The 5790-nt window shown below is 42.0% G+C and overlaps 1 pseudogene; it reads left to right on the plus strand.

Moving 5' to 3' along the window:
- Positions 1-4722: 4722 nt before the first annotated feature.
- Positions 4723-5278, plus strand: LOC102834265 (annotated as a pseudogene).
- The last annotated feature ends 512 nt before the right edge of the window (positions 5279-5790 follow it).

A 5790-nucleotide genomic window follows, 5' to 3' on the forward strand; every position in this document is an offset into this window, starting at 1 on the left:
ATTGAAAAGGACATTAGGAAAGCAATACCATTTACAATAGCTGCCCAAAGGATGAAATATTTAGGAATAAATGAAACCAGAGAAAAAAAGGACTTATACAAAGAAAACTACAAAACACTACTACAAGAAACCAAAAGAGACATACAAAAATGGAAGAATGTACCATGCTCCTGGAGGAATACTTAACATTGTGAAAATGTCAATATTGCCCAAAGCAATTTATACATATAATGCAATCCCAATCCAGATTCCAACTACATCCTTTAAAGAGATGGAAAAAATAATTACAAACTTTATAGGGAAAGGAAATAGACCCAGGACAAGCAAAGCACTGCTTAAGAAAAAGAATAAGGTTGGAAACCTCTCACTCCCCGACTTCAAAATTTATTACATGGCTACAGGAGTCCTGGTGTGGCGCTGTAGGTTAATGCTCCAGACTGCAAAGCCATTTGAACTGCAAGTTCAATGGTTCAAGCTCAGCAGTTGCTTCTTGGAAACCTTATAGAGGGTTGCTATGGGTTGGAATCGACTCCACGGCACTTAACAACAACAACAGTGTTTAAAACAGCTTGGTACTGGTACATGAAAGATACATTGATCAATGGAACAGAATTGAGAATCCAGAAATTAACCCATCCACATACAGCCAACTGATTTTTGATAAAGTACCTAAATGTAGTACATGAAGGTGACAGTCTCTTCAACAGATGGTGCTGGCACAGCTGGAAAGCAATTGGCAAAAGATTGAAATAAGACCTTCACCTCACACCTTATCCAAAATCCAACAACATGGATTAAAGACCTAAGTGTGAATCCCAGAATTATGAAGGCCATCAATGAAAAAATAGCAACAAATGTGAGGGCACTGATTCAGGGAATACACAGACTACACAACATTTTGGAAACTACACAAACAAAAGTAGACAAAATAGATGAGTGGGACATACTAAAAATTAAAAACTTATGTGCATCAAAAGACTTTACCAGAAGAGTAAAAAGGAAACCCACAGAATGGGAAAAAAATCTTTTGCAATGACACATCAGGCAAGGGACTCATTTCTAAAATATATAGGAAACTACAACACCTGTACAAGAAAAAGACAAATAACCCAATTCAAAAATGGGCACAGGATGAACAGACACTTCACCAAGGAGCAATCCAGGTAGCCAACAAACATATGAAGAAATGTTTACGATCACTAGCGAATAGAGAGATGCAAATCAAAATAACACTTAGATATCATCTCACACCAGCAATAATAGAAAAGATTAAAAAAAGTAGAAAACAATAAATGCTGGCGGGGATGTGGAGAGATTGGACATTGCTGGTGGGACTGCAAAATGGTCCAACCTCTCTGGAAAGCAATATGGTGCTTCTTCAGAAGGTTGGAAATAGAAATACCTATTGGTCTAGCAATTCCTCTACTTGGTATTTACCCACAAGAAATACGAGCCATAACACGAGTAGTACACCAATGATCATAGCAGTATTATTTACAATAGCAAAAAAGATGGAGACAGCCAAAGTGCCCATCAATTGAAGAATGGGTAAACAAATTTTGGTACATACACACAATGGAATATTATGTTACTTTGAAGAATAACAAGGAAGCTGCAAGCCACCGCATAACATGGATGAACCTTGAGGACATTATGTTGAGTGAAATTAGTCAGTCACAAAAGGAGAAATGCTGCATAGGATCACTATTGTAAAAGACTAAGAAAAAGAGCACATACTAAAAGGGGGGAGGATTCTTTGCTGGTTCCTTGGTTAGAGGGGATTGAGTGGTAGGTGGAGCACAGTGTAGGGAATAGACACAGGATAGTTTGGGTGCTAAGGAGGGGGGCAATACACAAGAAGGGAGAGAGGAATGGAAGAACCAAGCGGACGGGAAAACAATTAGGTAGGTTTGCATGGGCTAAGTGGGACAGACGTAAATAATGATATATGCACAATCTTGGAACAACAGGGCTCTAGGATACAGGGATTGAGACATGGTTGGAATGGGGAAGAGGGGGGAATAATGTTAAGATGCATGGTTGTGTTTTGAATCTTGGTTTTCCTTGCATTATATTATAAAATAGACACTGGAGAGGGAAAGAAAGGAATAGCCAGAAACATCACCATAGAAAGCTTGTAAGTCCGTCTTCTGCCTATAACTGATTGGAATACCTAAAATGGGGCTACAATGTGCCCAGTGAAGGAGGCTTCCTGTGGAGCTTCTGCATTACATAAGACCATAGGTGGAATAATCCTGAACCGCTCCCAGAATCTTCTGAGGTAGGAAATTTCCACTTGAAAGGACAAGCAGACCAGCCTGGAACAGCTAGAAGAACAGAAGATACTTCTTTAAAGAAGCACAGGAAAATTACAAAACAATAACAGCAGTCCAACTGATTACTACAAGAACAAGCAAGTTGCTCGCCCAGGAGACATCAAGGCAAGTAGTCGGCTCCACTCAGTTCAAACCCCCTTCCAAGACTAAGACTCAATGGGAATACACACTCTGATTGGTGGCCACATTGGTCACCGATAAGAGGAAGTGAAGGAGAAACAGCAATGAATCTGCAAGCTAAGCCCTGTGAACCCAGGTGGAGACCTGGTTGGCCAGCAGTGTGGCAAAACCTGGGGACTCTTGGGCCCAGAGTCAGTGACCTAGCCATAGAGGACTAGAGTGGAGAGTGAAGCATCCAGCTGATAAGAAGAGAAGGCATATGCATAAGAACACCAACACTTGCAGATAATACCCGCTTGACTTGGCTACAATGACAGGATGATCTTCTAGAAGCTCTTCTAGAAGAAGAAAGAAGAGGGAAAAAAGAGTAATCTGATACAATTTGAAGAACCTACACCTATGGATGCAGTAGCTCAAAAGAGGGAACAAATCTTTACAATGAGGATCATTCCCACCCCCTTCATACACTGAGTTGTCTGGGATAGGCAACTTGGACATTGGCTACCCAAATTGGGGGTGGAGGGAGCCTACAAAGGCAAGAAGTGACTGGCTTACAATACAAGAGGGAGCCTAGATCCCGAGGGCATGGAGGAAGGTAGAATCTCCACTGAATAGTATCCAATCTGTCCAGGCGGGGCTAATGAAAGGAGATGCAGCTACATCTCTTGTGATCTATTAGTGAATAATTGTTATTAGGACTGATTGTGAGGGCTGAGAATGTATAGTTAGATGTCCTGTAGCAAAAGTGGGGGAGTGATTGACTTTGCAGTCTAGGAGCAGAGGCCCCTGGGACCTTCAAGGGAGAAGAGCAGCGAGCAGGACCCTACCCAGAGAAACAATGATGCCAGAGATGGAGGCAGAGACGTTGACATGGAGAGATGGAGCAGTTGGGAACTTTAGACCCAGAGAGGGAGAGGGGCTGTGTGCTGACAACCAGGGGGCAGGCTTGCAGGGTATACGCTTTGGTTGATTGATGATACATGGAGGGAATTGTAACCATGGCAATGAAACGATATACGATAGGATGAATGTAAAGCTAATGTTCTCCCATGTAAATTATCACATAATTCACAATAAAATATTTTTTTTTAATTTGCAAAAAAAATGTTATAGAAAATCATATAAACCATCATTAAACAAAAAAAATCAAATTTGATTTTATATTTTCCATCTAGGTCTATACACTTCTGAAAGCAGTGGTTCCATGTTCCCACCTCTGTAACCCATCCCTGAAATAGAATTCTACCTTTTCTATTCATACACCAAAATAGCTGCCTTGGCATCCTTGAAGGACTCAAATCATGCTCCTTTTAAGTCTTCCTTGAAATTTGGTTACAAGGAAGTTTGATGGAACAAGAATAGGGCTGTAGAGTGGATAAGTTAAGGTTTCTCAAGGAAATCCTGGTAGGACAGTGCTTGCTACCCTCAAAGAATGAGCAGGTGTATTGTTGTGATAGATAACTCCTTTGGAGTCCCAGAACACAGTCACCATAACTTTCTAAGCTGTTCCCTTTGCCTTGAATTGAACTGTCCTAGTAGGCCCTCTCAGAAGCCACTGTTTTGATTGGACCTTTAATTGAAAGGCCCCCTAACGAGATTAAGACAAGTGTATTATTACTAGGAGAACTTATCTGCAGCCACCCACAGATACACAGATATGTTTAAATATGTTTTGTTTAAAATAAACCTGTGCCTGTAAGATCTGGAGGCCTATGGCAATACTTTTAGACCTACCCTCATGTGTTTGTCATTATTAGCTTGGTTTTGCTCGCTCTTTTTAATTAAGCTGTTTTAAATTCTTCAGAAAAGTCAAGAACCTAGTTACTGCGTTTGTTGTTATTATCGTTAAGTGACATCGAGTCAGTTCCAACTCATAAAGAGACTTGTATAAGGTTTCCAAGGAATGGCTGGTGAGTTTTGGACCACTAACTTTTGGTCCAAACTGAATTTGTGGTCCTGTGTTTATCCTACAGCACACGCCAGGACTCCCAAGAACTTTGTTGTTGTTGTGTTAAGTGCCGTCGAGTCGGTTCCGACCCATAGCGACCCTGTACAGGGTTTCCGAGGGTGTAAATCCTTACGGGGTAGTTTCGAACCGCTGACCTTAAGGTTCGCAGCCCGATTCGTAACCACTACGCTACCAGAGCTCCTTTGTTAGCTTTACAAAAATCAAGTAAATAGAGTCAATATGGCGGCGCCTGTGGGCTGCTGAAGCATCTTCGGGGAGCAGGAGGAGGCAAGGCTTTGCCTGAGGTTCCCCACGGTGATGGTGCTTTGGTCGCGGCTCTGGGGGCTGCTATCCATTTGCAGAAACCCCGAGAGCTCGGGGCTGCTGCCCTCTCAACCCGTGCCAAGCCGGCGGCGAAGCCTGAAGCGGACCCTGTGGATAATGAAGCTGTGGACCTCGAATTCACCAACCGGAACCCCCAGAATCTGGAGCTCTTGGCAGTCGCCAGGAAAGAACGGGGCTGGAAGACGGTGGAAGACGGTGTGGCCCTCTAGGGAGTTTCGGCACATGTTACGAGTCATAAGGGCTCAGCATCATACAGAAGCATTTGTTGAGCACCTAAGTGGCCAGATTGTGGTTTCGGCATCCACTCGTGAATGGGCTATCAAAAAGCACCTATGTAGCACCAGAAATGTGGTGGCTTGTGAGAGTGCAGGAATGGTGTTGGCAGAGCGATGCTTACAGGCAGGAATTAACTTCATGGTCTATCAACCCAACCCTTGGGAGGCAGCCTCAGACTTGATCAAACAACTGTAAGGAAGCAATGACAGACAGTGGTGTGGTGCTGCAGGACCCTCGGAGAATCTACCAATAGCCTAGAAATGTACATTGTTTGAACTTGTAAATAGAACCCTATCAGAAGATGCATCCGGAAGAACACGCGCGTGGAGCCTTTTTAACAATGGAACCTAACCAGTGGAATATTGTCTGTAGTAAAGCTCACCTTTCCCCCATCCCACCCCTTTGTAATTTGTTTATTTTTCAAATTAAGGGCTGAATGTTGGCTTTCTCTTGGGCATGAGAAACGTAAGGAAACAATCACCAGTTTTAAATGAACTTTTGGAGGACAAATTAAGAGTTGTTTTAAAGTTAAAGAATAAAGGCGTATTGTTTTTTTGTTTTTGTTTTTGTTTTTTAAATCAAGTAAATAGTCCTCACATTTCTCACACTTTAACTCAGTGTAATTCCAACTGTGGGTTATGATAAATAGTGAGTCATAAAATGTATAGGGTTGCAACTAGAAGTTCAAAAAAGAAAATGCAATAGAAAATATTAGAGTTAATTTTACAAAATTAAAGTTGTTATTGTTGTTAAGTGCCGTCGAGT

The sequence above is a fragment of the Chrysochloris asiatica genome, unplaced genomic scaffold (assembly GCF_000296735.1).
Source record: "Chrysochloris asiatica unplaced genomic scaffold, ChrAsi1.0 scaffold00276, whole genome shotgun sequence".
Lineage (NCBI taxonomy): Eukaryota > Metazoa > Chordata > Mammalia > Afrosoricida > Chrysochloridae > Chrysochloris > Chrysochloris asiatica.